Genomic DNA, 18959 nt, shown 5'->3' on the forward strand with positions numbered 1-18959 from the left:
CCCGAGGGAAGCTTGGACTCAAGCCTGAAGAGCAGTGGTCAAGCCTTTGTCCTCACAGGCCTGAAGGAAAGAAGCGACTCTACAAAACCCAGATTCAGATGTCTGTACAGGTGCTACGATAGAGGTATGTGTGGCCGGGTGCTTGCATGTGTGCTTATGCACATTCATGCACACACACACTGGCACACACATACGCACACACATACACACAAATAAATAATAAATAAATGTGAAAAATGTCATTGAAGGAATATGGGGGTTGGCTGAGAAAGCTGCCCTCCTCGGTTCTATTTTTTTTTTTTTTTTTTTGTTCAGGAAAGGGTTTCTCTGTGTAGCCCTGGCTGTCCTGGAACTCACTCTGTAGACCAGGCTGGCCTCAAACTCAGAAATCCACTTGCCTCTGCCTCTCAAGTACTGGGATTAAAGGCGTGCACCACTACCACCCGACTCCTGGGTTCTATTTATTGTCATGTGCATGGAATTAAAAACATAGTAAACTCTGTGGAAAGATAATACACAGTATTCAAGTTTCGACTTTGGTAAGTTTCAGGGGTTGAAGGAAAAAAAATCTGTAAACTTGAGCTCATAATTTTTGGGATAACAAGGAAGTGAAGAGCAACTTGTGCATACATTTCTTCATTCATTCTCCACATCTTGAGGAGGGAAGTACTTTTCAGTATTTATAGAAATACAATTTAAATTGCTTTTTCATTATGACACCCTCAAGGCAAAATTATTTTATTGGAAAATTGATTTGCTATCAAATAAAATGAAGATAAGAGCTTAAAAGAGCTAAAGTCGTCACGTGACGACCACTTGCCTTGCAGACACTACCAGATATTCATATGTGTGTACACATGAATTCTCATGCATATAACATGTGCATATATATTTTAAATTTTCTGGTATTTATTGTTCTCTAGAGTAGATTTTTGTAGCCATGGGGAAAATGTTAAGTTGACAACTTTCAGACAGCCTGACTCCTATACACATAGAAATTACATAAATTGTTATGGAGATCAAAGCCAGTTGTCAAAAAAAATTTATAAAATACTTCCTTCCCCCTCTTAAAAATGGTTTAATTTTCTCCTTTCCTTTCAGCCCTTTATCTTCTCCAGTGTCCCACCCTGCAATATGTGTGAAGTGTTATCAAAAGCTTTCTGATATTACCATAAATTACTGTGTAAGCAGAGCCTACTGCTTATCTGTCAAGGGCCTTTTTTTCTTTTTCTTTAGCAATTTTCTCCATTTCTATATGTGTGAAAGGTTTTACTCCTGCAATTTTTTTTAAAACCATGGATGGCACCTAAAAGGCTTTGACTTTTATTGAGGGAGTACTGTAGATTTCTGTTCATAAAATAATCTTGTGACACCATAAACGGACAAGAAAAACAGTTTTCTTATTGTTTCTCTTCAATAAGAATTTTGCAGACAATAATTTCTGTATAGTGGGACACACTCCCATACCCAATAGAGAAAATACATTATTGCATTTAGTATATATTTTTACTCTTTTGACTTTGATTTTTGATTGCACATTTTGCATGCAGCCAGTCTGTGATTTTTTTTTCAGTTATTTATTTTAAAATCTATTGTCATTATGTCTCATCCACACTACGTAGTTAAGTATAGCTCTTTTGATAAGAATTACTTCACAGGGCTCTATTGTACCTGGATAGTCATAATTTTTGACAACCATGCAATTATCTTTTCTTTTGTGATCTTTCTTAAAAATACCCAGGGTTAATTGGATAGAGCTTCTGTTTTGGAAAGAAGAGGGATGATCTGCTCTTACAGGTCCTATACCCTGAGAAAGCTTGACTATTAGGGCTGTGCTGATGCTGCCCCAGGCTGAGACGGACTGCGTTTCTATTTCAGACAGCACAGGAAAGGAGTCCCACAAGAGACCCAGACTTCAGAAATGATTGTCAGGAATGATGACAGAATATCTGGAAACCACCTGACAGAAGAAAACTGAAGTTACCCAACCCTGTGTGAAACAAAAAAACAAAACAAAAAACCAAAAAGCAAGCAAGCAAGCAAGCAAGCAAACAAAACCCACCAGTGAGTCACTGGTGGCCTGGAATCTGCTGTTCACACTCAATGACTTGTCCTAATACATCTCTATTTGTACCTAAATGCCACTTCAGGCGTATTTTTCAATTGTTTAAAATATTAGAAAGTCAGTGCTTTTCTTATACAGTGCTTTAATATACGTACATGTATATTAGCATCTCAAATAAATTAAACCTCAAAATAGACAGGCAGTCACTCTGACTGTAACCATATTGATTTGTAGGCAACAATGTTAAAGACATTCGTGATATCCCCAAAGACTATGCAGGTCAACTGTATCAAGAGATTTTCCAGAGCAACAACAATAATAAGATAACCAACAAAAGGTTTAAGCTGTTAGGCTTCATCCCTGAAAGGTGAGTTTGTTGTTTTTGGTTCTTCTCAGCCCAGCTACAAGGTAGAAAGACATCGGGTCTCTGACCACAGGCACAACCTCCTGGGGATAAATTAAGAGCAAATACTTCTCTTCTGCGGGCCTGGAACAGGCACTGTTTGTAGGTAGCATAGTGAGCTGCAGTGAGCACACCGCAGCTTCTACCTGTGATGACCCACCCCACCTTCCATTTCTGCAGCTTCTGATGGTAACCATGTGAGCTGAAGCAATTTATGTGCTTTGGATGAGCCAGCTCCTCCATCTTCAACTTTAAATTAAGAGGAAAAACTATGTAAAAGTACTTTTATGAGTCTGACAAAACATATTGACCTATTCCTCTGGTACCTAGTTAGTAATTCAATATATGTATTTATTTAAATGAATAATTTTTTTTCCCCAGCAGTTTTAAGCTTACGGATAATTTTCTCAGAAAGTATGGAGTTCATATTATGCAGCCCCAGGCTAATATAGTTTGCTCTGTTGCTAACATCTTTCATTAGTGTAGCCCATCTGTTAAACTGATAAAGCACTATACATATATTACTATTAACTTAAGAACTTAGTTTACAGTGAGCATTTTATTAAAGATTGTGTAGTTCTGGGTTTTCATAATGTCATGCATATCAGGTAGAATGATTTTACTCTTCTAAAAATTATCTACCCTCAGGTCTGAAAATGGAGCTCCTTTGGTGGTGTACTTCCCTACAAAATTGCTTTCAGGAGGCAAAGACAGAAGCAGGCAGAGCAGGTAAGAAACCTGTGCAATAATTTAGGTGAAATGTAAAATTATGTGGGCCAGAGTGAAGGCACTGAGTAGTAGATATGAAGCATTAGTAACATTTCCTGTTACAAAGTGCTATTATTTTTATCATTAATATAAATTATTCTTACATCCTATTATTATATAATGATGATATCATATTCTTGTGTTAACTATTTCAACCATTTTCAGTAAATCATGAGGCCTGCGGTTATGGCTCTTGAAAATCTAGCCTTTTCTAGTTTGAAAAATTGGAAAAGTTTTATTGTGAGTAGATTTATCTATTGCTGGGATATATCTTTTAAATGGTTTCCTCCTATAGAGATATATTTAGCTCACTTAAAATATAATTCAGTTCCAATTTGCCATTTTTCTTGCCAGCAAGTCAAAGTGTCATAGGAAATAAAGGCAGGGACTCATTAAAGTCCTAGGCTCTTAAAACATTTTCCTTTCTTTCCTCGAAGCAGCAAAATTAAGGGGAGGAGTGTGTCTACAGTGAATGGGTGTCACTGAGAATCATGAATAGGGTGTACTTTGGTTGGAGATTCAGAGCTCTGGGGTGTGACTGCGGAGAGAAGCATGTGTGAAGATCACTTTGGCTTTTGAAATGCTAAATTCCACCCAGTTGTAAGTAGGCGAGGCAGTCCTTAACCCTGTCACTATGAGGCTTTCCCCCCAAATTTGAGTGCTACCATTGGATTTCAGGAAAGTGAGGAAGGTTTTGGGTGTGTGTCCACCCAAGCAAGGAGAATTCCAGAGGTGCAGCCAACCTCACTCTGACATTAATCATCAAAATTGATCTCAATAACAAGCCATAAGTATGAATACAGTGACTTAAGGACTATTTGATTAAGCATAGTCTATCTTGGGGGAATCTTTTATAGGAATTAGTGATACAAAGAAAAATAAAACCATGTAAACTGAAGTAAGGAGCCAGACAATCAACTACACATGGAAGAAGTACAATGGTGAGGAGTTAACTTAAACTGTCACCTTGACACAAGCTTAGAGTCACTTTTGAAGAGAGAACATCAATGTAGAAACTGTCTCCTTCAAATTGACCTGTGGCTGTGTATATGAAGCCCTTTCTTATTTGATAACGGGTGTGGGAACCCATTGCAGGTAGTACCATTCCCTAGGCTGAAGGGCCTGGGCTACGTCACAAGGCTGAGCAAGCTAGGAGAAGGGAGCTTGCAAACAGCTTTCTGCAGTGGCGGTTGTTTCAGTTACTGCTTCCAGGTTTTGCCTTGGTACCTGCTCGGGTTTCCTCGGATGATCGACTGTAACTTGTAAGCTGAGATAACCTCCTTTCTCCGAAGTTGCTTTTGGTCTTGGTGTTCATAATACCAATAGAAACCACGAGTAGAACAGGCAGGGAGTTGGGGAAGGGACAAAGCTTGAGTAGAACATTCTGGCTAGACAGTTTGGGGAAGAATGATGACCTAGATGACAGTGTGACACTTATGAAGTAAGGACAGGAGTCCGGGTGCGTAAGATGCAGGAGTGATAACCCTGCAGGAGCAAGGAGAGGAGTGGGCTAGAACGGAGGAAGAAGCCCAGCGGACAACTCAGGAGACAGGTTTCCTTACAGTGGGAGTCATAGGCAGCGGATGCCTCCAGAGTGTCCCGATACAAAAACTTAGAGTGCAGAGTGGGAAGCACACAGGCATAGGAAGGTGCAGACGGTCTAGTCAGCCTACTTCACAGGGAGTAGAGAGTGGCCAGGACTTGAGCTCCGCGGTGTCTTTCTTGGCTCAGATGGTGGTATTTGAAGACAGCCGGGTGTGTGATGAAAAATGAGAAAGAATTGGTACAGCAATCACTGTGCGAAAGTGTTGCTTCACAAAGGTGAAGCTGAGAGAGAAAAGCCGTGGAGCGGACGCAAAAAGCAAAAATCTTCAAAGTTAGGAAGACCGGCTGTCTTCTTGGGCTCACCTTAAATCCCACAAGAGTTCTGGGGTACAAAGGAAAACACATTGTTATTGCTTTGGAAAGTAAGGAGATAAAATGGAGTTGGCAACCAACTTAATTCCTTTGAGATGAACATAAATATTTCCCGTTGCTGTGATTCAAAAGGAATGTCCTGGTGGGCTCAAAGGATCTGTAGGAAGAGACTTAACGTGCTGACCTAAGCGTGCACTTATTCTGTTGGTCTTTAGGGAAACCTGGGCCTTATGCCATAGACATCATGTATCTTTATCTGTACAATGGTTTCGTTCGGTTTCTTTCTCCTGTTTAGTCAGTCATGTGAGAAATTAACACTTGTTATTTATAAGCCAAAGCTATCAAATTGCCAGAATTGACTAGAGACTAACTCAGTTTCATACTAAAAAAATGTTGATAATATTTCCTCACCTTTCAGGGAGGATAATTGGTTAGCTAGGAACTAGAAATGCCTTGAGTTAGTGCTGATTTTTAATTGTTGTTATCTTTACTTTTTAATTATAAATTAATTTTGGTTTAGCTTACTCATTTCCATTTTTATTTTCGTATAGATGTATTCCTAGGCTTTTCAGAATGTAGCTGTGGATATTTGATGTCATATTTCTAGCCTGTAATATCCCCGAATCTATGAATCCCAATGTACTAGTATCTGAATATGAACCATCCTTCTCCAATTGCTGAAATGAGTGGCTAAGTAATTTCTTTCCTTTATCTTTTCAAATTGCTTAAGCCTTGGCATTGTTACTCACTGAATTTATTTTCCAGGAAGAAGTGGTCAAGTAGAGTCAGAGAGCTGGCTCAATGGGTTAAAAGTTCTTGCTACACAATCCTGAAGACTTGAGTCAAATATACTGGACCCACAAAAATACAGTTGTAGTGTTTCACATCTGTAACCTCCAAACTTCTATTGGGTGGTAGAAGGTAGAGACAGGAAAATCACTCTGCTGCTCGAACTCTAAGAGCTGGGGAAGCAAGACTGACCTTGCCTCAACAGGATGGAAAGGGAAGTTTACCCCTCCCATTGAACAGGGAAAGAACTAGAAGCCGAAGATGCCCATCTCAGTCCTTAGGAAGCTGAGAGGCTTGAAGGCAGCTGCTCAGTTCACTTTATAGAGTCTCAGAAGGGTGGACTGGTGCTGCCCTCAGGCTGGGTGACCCTCTTACCTCAGTGAATCTAATCTAGACAGTCCCTCACAAAAATGCCCAGAGATGTGTCTCCATGGTGACCCTAAGTTCCATCAAAATGAAAAGCTGGGTGCAACATCGTAGGAACTGTGTCCCCAGCCCTACAATTACAGTTTAACGGCATATAGTTAACTAGCTGTTTACATGCCATGAAGGTACCTAACTTCATAGTCTCATTTTTTTTCCCATCTGTAAATTTGAATTGTAGTACTTTGAATTTCTAGTTTATTTTTTTGGGGGTGGGGGAACTTGGTAATAAGGTAAAAATAAATGATAGGGTATTTGTCTCTATAACAGGTCAGGCATTATTGTTTTTTTCTGAGAGAGGGTCTCATGTAGTCCAGGTTGGCCTCCAATGGCTGCTCCTTCTACTGCACTTCTTGAACAGAGGGGTTACAGATGTTTACCATGATTTTCTTGCTTGGGTCCCATATTGTTGAAAGAGCTTTACAAGTTTATCAATGTGGGGCTGAAATTGTTAATATCAGCCAATGTGTATGCCTCAAAAGTTAAAATAATAAATGACCTTAAAGCCAACCTGACCAGTGATAATGGAATAATTTTAGAGAAACTGAAAGGTCAGAACTTGCCATAGAGAGAGAAAAAGAAAGAGGTTGAAGAAAGAAACAGAAAAACACTGAACAGTTGCTTCTAATTGTATACGATAAGATCAACTTCAGAGAACTCCTTTGTGGGACTGGATGTACCGTGGGCAAAGATCAAACTGTACAGAGGCTATTTTTAAGTGGAATGATAGTCCACTTATTAACTCTATTATAAATGGCTAGGGTTACCCTGTTCCCCATCTCTGGTTCTGCAGTCTTTTCTTAGCCTACCTACTGTTTACATTTTTGCACTGAGATGGTGCTCCCGAGGTTACCCAGGGATATGTACTCTGCAGCCTTGGATAGCTTGACTATGGAGTCCCACTGCCTCTGCCTCCTGAGTATGCCTGATTTATCACAGGCCACTCTAGCCTCAGTAGGTCTCTGTTACTGTATCCTCTCAGATACTGACTCAAACAGTTATTTTCTATTTAATCAAAATTGATTTTCTATTCAATCAAAAAGACAATTACTAGTTATTTTAAAACTCTATTCATTTATTTGTGTGTGTACCGGTGTGTGTATGTGTGTATGTGTGTGAGCCTATGTGTGCATACATGTGTGTATACATGTGTGTGTACATATATGTGTGTCTGTGTATATACATGGGTGTACAGGTATTATGGGGCGCCTGTGTCACAATGCACATGCAGAGGGCATAGTACCCCACTAGTAGGAGTTTGTCTGTCTTTCCATTATGAATCAGGTTTCAAACTCAGGCTCTTAGGATATAAGCAAGCAACCATCTTTTTGACCTCTCGACAGATATAACTATTATCTGAAAACTAGTAGTTCATTTTATTAAAATCTACCTGAGAGCAAGACATTTTGATGGTTAGAATTCTATGCGAACAAAGCCATGCACAAAGTGCTCTAGGGACTGAGGTAATCTGAGAACCAAATTCTGAACCCCACAAAGAAAAAGACCAGGAACATTTTGCCAAGGAAAGATGACTAGGCCAAGGTGAAAATGTCTCTCAGGCAGGACAAGGGTAACCTGTATGGTAAAACCCATGGAGGGAAGACAGGAGAAAGAAGTAGCTGGGGAACTGGTCGTTCTCAGTCCACAGCACGTAAAGGAGTCATTTGTGACAATTGGCAATGTGTTCAAATGGTATCAGGCACTTATGACATAACAATGAATTTCAAAGAGATGCCAGGAGGGTGGGGAGAGGAGCAAGGCCCAAGGAAGCAAAGAGACATCCAGATTGTTTGCCTTTTATGTTGCCAGCTCCAGTTTTCTGCAACTCCCACGGCTCTGCTAAAACCTCTTGAAAAGGACCATGGTGCTCCCTGGTATTATTTCTTTCTGCTCTAGCCCTGGATTGTGCCACACAACCCTTGTTCTCTCCTCTGACTCCCCTCCCCACCACTCAGTAATACTGGGGCTCACATATGAGGAGTAATGGATGGTGTTGGGAAATTACAAATTTTAAGCCATCAGTTTGTTAAGTCATGGTTCTAAGAGGGACAGGGAATACTAATTCAGCACCCTGAAGGGAGAGTTGGGCTCTGTAGATGTACAGTTTTGTGATCTGTGATTCTGAGCACTCCTAGAAAGTGAAGTGTCCGTCTTTGATGGAGAAAACTGAGCAGCTATTTCAAATACATAGCTTTTTGTTTCTCAGGGGTAAAGGACGCTAAGGATCATGGAGTTCCCGAGGTAGAGTTGTGGAGTTTTGAGAAGGGATTGTGTTAGGAACAGAAATGAGGACAGGAGTCCTGTGGGGATCAGATTTTAAGATTCATAAGCTAAATGCTTTAGATCAAACTAAACACTGGGAAAAAGGACTGGGTGCTATTAATGAAGAATTTTGCTCCTAGCCATTTTTAGAGCTGAGTGTTGCTCAGTGTTAAAACCTGTGTTAGCACATACAAGGCCTTGGGCACAATTCCTAACACATGCACATATGATAACTGTGCATCGATTTGGAAGCAGGTACAGAGTGCTCACAGAGCCTTCCTTCCACCAGGTGGTCCCACAATGATGGGTGCAGGGAGTGTATTCTAGAACATTTTCCTGCTTGCTGAGCCCCGAGAGATTCTAGTTTAGAATGTCATCAGAGCTCGGAGCACTCCCTGCTGAATGACAGCTCCAGTCTCCCTGAGTTTTCAGAGAGAGCTTGGTACTAGAGTCAGTGGCTCTCATCCCTTCAAGCTTCATGTGGCTTCCTCACTGATTAGCTAACCCAGGAGAGCGCTCGAGAGTATTGTTGTGAATGCTTGCAAATGTCAAGGTTCTTGAAATATTCAAGTCCTTCACTGAAGTAGGAGAGGGATGCCATTCCTTACTCTAGCTGAGACTCCTCTCTGAAACTCTGAGGGGAAGGTCAAACACAAAGAAACCCAGGAAGCCAAATTTGTTTGAGGATTGATGGTCAAGTCTGCGAGCACAAACTATTTCAGCAATAAAACCAAATTGCTTGCATCGAAGCCAAAGAAGCCAAGAAAGGGGGACCCAGGACACTGACCTCAAGACTTCCAGTTTCTTCATCTGTACGATGAAAGCCACAGTGGAATCAACTAAGAAAATACACAAGAGCCAGTGTATAGACGGTACCTTCCAAACACATCTAATGCACAAGAGCCAGTGTATAGAAGGTACCTTCTGAACACATCTAGTGCCTTGGATAATAAAAAAGGTACATTCTTTAAAATTAGATTGAAGGACTACAAGTCCATGTAAAAAATTACCAAATTTTCTTGCCCCGTAAGGCCAACCTCTAATATGTCGAGATAGTTATAAAACATAAATAATTGTTAAGAATGCTAATCTCATTTTTTGAGGTCTTTTAAACATATAAAAAGTGACTATTTTAATTCTTCAGTATCATTTAAAAAATTTGCACATCTGCTTCCACTGGAAATTGCAATTGTGTTTACTAAAACATATGGATGTTTATTATAAATTCTTCATTCCTAGTGTATGCTTTCACATGTGCCTATCAAGCTTACTGGAATATTTTAACCCTCATAAAGTAATGTGTGCTATATAAATGTGCATAATTGTGTTTCATAAGATAATGTTCATCCTCATCTTAATTATTTGAGTAACATGCAAATATTTAATTGAATGTAAAAATCAACCCTATACATATTTATTTGATCTCTCTCCTCTCAGGGTAAACTCAGTGTGATTAGTATCAGAATAATTGCAAACAACTTCTATGTAGAAGAATCCGCCATCACCCAGAGTCCCAGCCTGACCCACGGTCCTTGAAGAAAGCCTCCAACAGGAGCTTGTATAATTTTAGAGTGGGCGTTTCTTTCAAATTAGTAAGAAAAGGGAAGAAATAAAGTAAAAAAAGATTTATTCTTTAAAAGAATCTGACAACACAACCCTGGAAAGCATGGCTTACATTTGTCTATCGACTTCTTAACCTCTTCTTGTTCCCATTTGTTTCTTTTTTATTGGATATTTTATTTGTTTACATTTTAAATGTTATCTCTTTTTCTAGTTTCCCTTCCACAACTCCCCTATCCCATTTCTCCTCCCCATGAGTCTATGAGAGTGCTCCTCCACCCACCCATCCACTCCAGCCTCAGCGCCCTGGCATTTCCCCATGCTGGAGCCTTGAGCCTTCACAGGACCAAGGGCCTCTCCTCCTACTGATGCCCGACAGGGCCATCCCCTGCTACATATGCAGCTGTAGCCATGGATCCATCCATGTGTACACTTTGGTTGGTGGTTTAGTCCCTGGGAGCTCTGGGGGGTCTGGTTGGTTAATCTTGTTGTTCTTCCTATGGGGTTGCAAACTTCTTGAGCTCCTCTGTCCTTTCTCTAACTCCTCCATTGGGGACCCCGTGCTTAGTCTGATAGTTGGCTGAGAGCATGCGCATCTGTATTTGTCAGCTTCTGGACTACTGCAGATGCCAAGAAGTACTTGCTGACAGGAGCCTTATATAGCTGTCTCCTGTTTCTTTTTTATCATGCGTTTTGAATTCCCGTGCTTTATTTCAGCAGTCTTTAAAAATGGACAGCGGCCGGTGAAAATTGAGACATATGATTTCAGTACTTTGGAAGCAATTTCCCAATTTCCAAATTTATTTTATTTTTATTTCATTTTTAAAAGAGGGACCCTGTGCTCACCCAGAGTAAAATCAGTGCCTCAGAAGTTTTTCATTGGGAGCCACGAAGAGATTGACCTGGTCTTGTTTCTGTCCTGAAGGACAATGACAGGCTTCAGTGCCTCTCTTTCTGATATGCATTCGGATGATGGAGGCAAGGACACATGCTCTGTTTGGGCTTTAGAAGTTAAGTTGAACTTTACTAAGAAACATTTTAAAAATAGTCTAAAGTAATCATCAAGACAGTGGAGAAACACCATTTGGAAGGGCCGAGCAAGCACATCTCACCACAGGCACACTCCAGAGGGACACAGCCAGGAATGTATGGGACCCAGATGTGTTTTATGGGTTCCAGATCTTCTTTTAATTCATAAGTGTTAATAAATGAGGGCTATAGCTCAGCACACACCCTTTGAGGATTTTGCTACTAACTATATTTTATGTAAAATATCCTGGTTCCTATTTTGCTCAGTTTTTGCCTTGATTTTATGTTTTATCACCTGCCATTTCATTCTACATTTTTGCAATAATTTGGAATTCATAAAATAAATTTGAATCCATAAAAGATACATGGCTTTGTGCTTTGTTATATTTCTATTTTAAAAGCATAAGAACAATATATCTGTGTTGATCAATGGGCACTCAGAAGAGTTCTAGCAACTAGGTAAATGTGGTTCCGATTCTCTGAAGTCCCTCATCAAGTAGTAATGACAATTATTAAACTGGCTGTAAAATCACAAAGCTCCTAACACTGTAGCTTTCATGGCCAGCTCGACTTGCTGAAGATAGTTATATAATCCCCCCTTCACATTAGGTTCAGGGAAAGACCTTGCCTCAAAGGAGTAGGCAGAAAGTAACAGGGGACCTGACATCCTCTACTGACCTCTCTGTGGATGGTCATGCACACACACACACACAAATGCACGCCCAGATAGATGGATAAATAAGTAATTACTCTGTAAGAAGAACATATGTGGATAAACGCTTAGAATGAGAACTTTAGTGACAACCAAGAGAAATAAATAGCTTGGGCTGGAGTTATTTGTATTCTGGGCATTTTCTGCACTTTAGCGCATGCCCCCTCTGTAAATGCCCACCGTCATTACAAAAGATGTGAAACTGCTTTCTAACTTATTTTCACACTTTCCTACAATAATCTTGATAAGTAATTGTCACTAAAATTCTCATTCTAAGCATTTATCCACGTATGTTCTTCTTACAGAGTAATTACTTATTTATCCATCTATCTGGGCGTGCATTTGTGTGTGTGTGTGTGTGTGTGTGTGTGTGTGTGTGTGTGCATGACCATTCACAGAGAGGTCAGTAGAGGACATCAGGTCTCCTGGTACTTTCTGCCTACTCCTTTGAGGCAGGGTCTTTCCCTGAACCTATTGTGTTTTCTCTGCTATGTGGAAGCTAGCCCGTGACAGCCAGTTATCCTCCTGTATCTACAGGCTTCTCATCTTTTTACCTGGGTACACAGATCCAAATTCCAGCACTCACAATTGTCCAGCAGGTACTCTTAAAGGACCAAACTATCACTCCAGCTCCTATGCTTGTATCTTATGTTGCACCTCCTTCCCTGGGATACAGTTTCTTCTTTTTTCCTTCTTTGGTAGAAGTTATCAAAGTATGCATGCATCTCCACCCACCTGTACACACATTCACAAGCAAACTGAGACATGCTGTAATGATATGCGAAATTATTTTGTGAAATTCCCAATAGAGAAACAAAAGTCCTGTTTCAACACCTGTGGAAGACTATTCATGTTTTTATGGGTTTTACTCTCCACCGATATTAATGAAATGTTGAATAAAGCATAGTATCTTCTTGATGTCTAAACAACTTCATATTTCACATGAGAAGCTCCACCGTATTTATTAATTACTCTTTGTTCCTTGAAGGGAAGTTCTCTGGTGGCGATTAGTAAGCAACCATGCCACTTTAGGCAGGCTACTAATCACTGCTAGTCAGTCTGTCCCTACGTGGTAGTCTGGATAACTCTCTGGTTTGCTTCCCTCACTATTAGAAGGCTCAGCATAGAGTTTCTAAAAGTAGAAGTCACAAGGCCAATAAACATGGCACACCATTCAGGGAATGCAGTGTTTACGTTTATATTAGTAACGATAAACTGCAAATGGTCTATGTAATTTATAAGAGCAGGTTTTAGCTAGATCCACAGTATTGGGCTCGAATATTCATTCTTAAAGAACAACTCTTCAGCTTTGATGGATATATCTCCATTTAGTTACTCTGTTTATTCAGCAACCTTGTGTGGAGCAAGCTCACTATGAGCAATGACTGTGTGGACAGAGTATATGTGGGGTAACAGGTGAGGTACGGGGTCTCTCCTTCTGTGTCTGGCTTTGCCGATGCGTTTTTTTGGACTCAATTAACACATTGCAAGGTGTGTGCAGGGGTACCAGCACCAAAGAACCGCTGGCTGGTGTGATAAAAGCTAGCCTTCCACATCCTCGAAACCCAGCATCATGGGTTCTCATCCCGGTTATAATCTCATAATCGAATGTGGCTGTGGTCACAAAACTAGCAAGGGCAAACATTTCCTGCAGGTGCAGGACCAAACATGAAACATAGCTAATCTGAAGCGTTTGTGAGGGCACTGACTGTGGTGCAATCACAATCGGGACTTCTCTGTCTCCGTCTACCGGCACTACAGTCACACCACAGTGTCAATGAATGTTGCCAGAGATACCGCTGCGCAGACTCCAGACTGCGAACACTGCGAGTGAGTTGTTTGCACTTTACATAACACGCTTGTGCCCATATGGAAACATATGGTCTAATTATGAAATATAGACTTTGGTATTTCCCTACCTATTTTTACCACTTTGAAATGTATTATGCTAGAATGCTTGGTTCCAAAAGTTGATGCATTTCATACAAATTGCTATACACATGTGTGCATATACTTAACATGTACACACACACAGAAATGAAAAGGATTTAAACCTTTAATAAAAAAAATTGATGAATTTTGACTTGGGATCAGGACAGGACATCTAGAAATTTCTACAAAGTCTCTAAACATACTTTCACTTGTATTAAACATCCTGAATATTAACTACTATTATAAAGTCAAAATGTCAATCAATTTTGTAAAATACTGAAAATCCTTTTTCCTGCAATGTAAGTACTACTAAGCACACCCATCTCATCAGTATAAAATGTTTTCTAAATGATAAAATTATTTATAAACTAAAAATTGCCTTAAAATATATTTCTTTATGACTTATCCATAAATGTCTAGTGTATAATATACCTTATATACCCATGTAGCTGAGGTCCTATAAAATTTTTTCAGGTGAATGATGTAATAAATAGAAAGAGGTTAGGTCTTATATCCTGGTAAAGACATGCTGTGTCTACTGAATCGGGGTCTCCTTGCTCAGTCTGTACCTGGAGACAAGCGAAATAACTTTCTATCGCTTGGGGTCTCCCAGTCATCTCATTCCTAGCCCTCAAGAAAATGGCAGGCTTTTCAAGACCCAAGGTCGAGAGCGTCACTCTATATTTTTAACCAGGGCACAAACTATATTATACAGGAAATTGCTCAGTCATATCTTTTTATTTTCCTTCTTCCATGAGTCTGACCTCCTTAGAATGATACCAGGTATTAAACTAGATCCAGCAGATAGCATCCGCCACACCCCAGGTATTGACTAGATCCAGCAGATAGAGTCCGCCACACCCCAGGTATTAGCTAGATCCAGCAGATAGCATCCGCCACACCCCAGGTATTAACTAGATCCGGCAGATAGCGTCCGCCACACCCCAGGTATTAACTAGATCCAGCAGATAGCGTCCGCCACACCCCAGGTATTAGCTAGATCCAGCAGATAGCGTCCGCCACACCCCAGGTATTAACTAGATCCAGCAGATAGAGTCCGCCACACCCCAAGTATTAACTAGATCCAGCAGATAGAGTCCGCCACACCCCAGGTATTGACTAGATCCAGCAGATAGCGTCCGCCACACCCCAGGTATTGACTAGATCCAGCAGATAGCGTCCGCCACACCCCAGGACACCACTGTGTCTTTCCCTCATATCACTGACTTCTCCTTTCTGGGGCAAAGATCATCCTTCTTAAACTTTCCTGTCTTTATTTTGATGATTACAGTATAATATTCTGGTCAAAATTCTCTGCTCTTTCTCTGTATGTGAACCTAATCAGTGTTTTGAAACTATGCCATCAGTATCGTTTGGAAAGATTTAAGTCTTGGACCATACACAGAGAACAGCTAATTTTCTCAAATATGAATGCACAGTTAATTTGCAGAATTGAGCTTTAAATATTCCCATATATTTTGTGTCACTCAGAAGTCTTTATTTTCCACTCATTGGAAATCAGGGCACCATCCAAGAATCTAGAATTATTAAAGCATATAAAGCATATAAATCCCAAACCTTATGGCTTGTCCCTGAACGTAATTACATAGACAAAGTCACTGCATTTTTGAAGTGGAATGCTATTGCAAGCTGCTTGAGGTGAACACTGTAGGCTTCCTACATTCAAATGGAGTGACTGAAGAACAAGGAAGGTCTGCTTACTACCGGGTCATGGATGCCTAGTCTGCTAAGAAATCCAAAAGTTTCAGTAAAGAAACTTTTCAGTGCCAAGAAAAGCATAAATCTGTCTGTCTCATGAAGCCTCCTCTGTGAACTATGGAGGAGCTGAAGGCACAAAAACAGAGGTTGCCAGGAAAGACCTGAAGCTACAGCTTGGAACACAACTGTTCGGAAGGAGCAGGTGGTGTGGCTCCTGTCATGGCAACAGACACTGGCTCACTTAGCATTTCCCTTTTCTGTCCGTCCATGCCTCCTCCCACCATGCCCTTTCCTAACTTTGTCATTGGTTAAAAGAAACCCGTTGTATACTAAATCTGACCACCACCGTTAATTACTTCAGTTGCATGGCAAAACATTTAGTTCCAGTACCTGCTCTCCACAGGTTTTAAGGATACAGTTTGATATTTATTTGCATGTTGGTTGCTGTACATCTTAAGCCATAAAGACCACGTCAAGTGTTCTGAGCAATAATAAGATATTAATTTCCATACAAAAAAATTAAGTGGATTAAAGAAAGAGCTGTTGTCTATCCCGCGAGTGGCTTTTAAGACACTGATGTCTATCTGTACTTTGAATATATCTATTCTTAGCTGTTCAAACCACAGGTAATGAGCCCAGAGTAAATGTCTGCCTGTAGAGAGGAGGCACTGAATTGAAACAGCTAACCATATCCTATTGGATCCTGACTATGAACAAAGGTTTACCCTCTCATCTCTGTCTCACATTTTTCTTTTTGAAAAGTATTATTCCAAGATAAAAGACCTGTTGCTTCCCAGTAAAAACTGGGGAAGAAAACACACACACACACACACACACACACACACACACACACATATACATACACATACACACACCCACACCACAACAACATTCATCATAGATGCCCTTATTTAACAAAAATTACATAGAAGTATTAGGATAAAAAATGTATAGAAATAAGTCCAAATAAGCAATAACTGACCATTGGCTATCACTGAGCAGTGATAAAAAGCTTCAGGGAGAAGAAAAAGAATGGCTTATTCTTGATTATACACTTTTGTCTCCAAAGCAGGCAATTCCATCCAGAAATAATATAATTTGATGATGACACACATTTAATTTTTCATTTCTCTTGTCAGTTTTCCCATATAGCAGAAGCCTTAAAAACAATTAATTGGCTTTCAAATAGCAAGCATTTGTCAGTGGCTTTTCAGATTGCAATAGGCAGAAAGGATTAGGGTAGCGGAAGCTTGGGGGCAGCTGATCTTTAGGACAACATGTGAGGCAGAGGAGAAGGTGTCTAAGTGCTGATGTGTATACAAAGCAACCACTTAGGAAAGCTACAGAGGAACAGACAGGATGACAGAAAGCATTGTTTAAAGAGCAAGGTTTAGAGGGGTTCCTTTCTCATCAATAATTTTATAAAATATACACGACTCTCGTGGCTTATATGTATACATTATGTTGAAGGGCAGGATGCCATGAGAGGCTCCTCTTTGTTTGTGTTCCCAGAACTCTGTGATAGAATCAATAATCATAGTCAAGAGCCATTGAAAATGACAATTGTCTCTGATAGAATGAAAACTTATGGAACCTATGTTTTAAAGGCTTCTCCATTTTATACTCAGGAGCTGGGAGGAAAATCAGGTGGGACATCTTACTATTCATGTAGTAACCTGGATTTGGTGCTCACAATCCACATGTATGCTGGAATTAATATTGGAAAGAGCTATCATTTGATTTTATATAACAAACGTATACTATTTTGTGATAGCCTCAAAAGCACAAGTTATCCACATACATACTATCTTTTAATCAATAGTTTTACTTCTTATTTGTAATTATCAATCTTAGTCACTGTTCTAGTGCTGTGAGAAGACACCATGATCAAGGCAACTCTTGTAACACAAAACATCTAATTGGAGGTCTGCTTACATTGGAGGTCTGCTGACAGATTCAGAGGTTTAGTCCACTATCATCATGGCAGGGAGCATGGGGGCAGGCAGGCAGGGACTGGAGCACTAGGCAAGAGCTGCATCTTAATCTGTAGGCAGAGAGCAAGAGACCAGGCCTGGCCTTGGCTTTTGAGGCCTCAAAGTCCACCTCCAGTGACACACTTCCTACAACATGGCCACACCCACTTTTGGATGGCCACACTTCCCAGTCCTTGTAATCTTTACAAATGGTTCTACTTCCTGTTGACTAAACCCTCAAACATGAGTCTATGGGGACAAATCTCATTCAAACTAACATGATCACATAGTAGTTTCATGTGTTTATGAGGTATACCATGATATTCCAATACTGTACATACTACAGAAAGACCAAATCAGGGTAACTAGCATATTTATAGCTCATTTAGGTGGCTCAACCTGTTGTCAGCCTCTGTTCTTTATTTAATTGTACTGTTATATGTCTGACTTGTTTGACCTAAATATTTATTTATTCTTTTCTGGGATGAGAGAATAAATCCCAGGATGAGAAGATAAATTTAATTTCTTGGTAGAATTCAGTATTGAACTTCTCACAGAGAGATACACAGAGGCAGCAGGATGAATGCGATGCAACATTACCCCAGGAGCACTGTCCACTCATAGGTGTATACCAAGGCCAAGAGTGGAAGGAGGAAGACCTTCTCCATCAGAGCCTTAGTGTTTGACCAACCATTTGCTAGTTACCATCTAGAATCCAATTAGATGCTTGCATTCCCTCCTTTCTGAGCAGTGACCTTTATTGGCCTTTCTGTCTTCTGCAGGGCTTCACTACGTCCTCAGCCACTCATTTGGAAGCTCTCCTTCAGCAGATCCCAGAGAATGTATTCTTTACTAGAATAAGGCTTGAAACTGAACTAAAAGTCGGACCGTTTTTTTCTGTCACCTGAAGAACAGAAGAATTAAACAACTGATACTTTCCTGCTTTCATTAACATAAAAGGGAATTGTAACTGTATTTTCAACTTATCCGGAGAAAGTGAACCTGGGTGAATGCACAAGTGGACGGTTTACAGGGCCTCTCTACACTTTCTGCTCAGTTTCGATGTTTTCTGTATTAACAATAAAATATTTAAAGTATATACAGAGTAAATATACTATCTATATAAATGGGGACAATTTTCCAACTTTAAATATATTTTGTTTCAAGCCTCAGGTTGACATTGGCTTGCCCCTACTTATCTGTTTAAGGTTATTTGTGAATCTGACAACTTCATCATGACTGAATATACATATATGTATATGTATATATATACATACATTTATGTATATGTGTGTATTTATATGTATATATATGTATTTATATATGTGTGTATATACATATATACACACATACACACACACACGTATATATATATACATATATATATATATGTATATATATATATAT

The 18959-nt window shown here is 39.9% G+C and overlaps 2 long non-coding RNA genes across 2 annotated transcripts; both read left to right on the forward strand.

Annotated features, from left to right (window-relative positions):
- Positions 1-4386: 4386 nt before the first annotated feature.
- LOC116094393 lies at positions 4387-18651 on the forward strand. Its single transcript, XR_004120081.1, has 2 exons — positions 4387-4498; positions 18335-18651. It is a non-coding gene; the product is annotated as an uncharacterized LOC116094393 (long non-coding RNA).
- On the forward strand, positions 8113-10279 carry LOC116094394. Its single transcript, XR_004120082.1, has 2 exons — positions 8113-8239; positions 10065-10279. It is a non-coding gene; the product is annotated as an uncharacterized LOC116094394 (long non-coding RNA).
- Positions 18652-18959: the final 308 nt, after the last annotated feature.

This window comes from Mastomys coucha, unplaced genomic scaffold, assembly GCF_008632895.1.
Source record: "Mastomys coucha isolate ucsf_1 unplaced genomic scaffold, UCSF_Mcou_1 pScaffold16, whole genome shotgun sequence".
In the NCBI taxonomy this organism is placed as follows: Eukaryota; Metazoa; Chordata; class Mammalia; order Rodentia; family Muridae; genus Mastomys; species Mastomys coucha.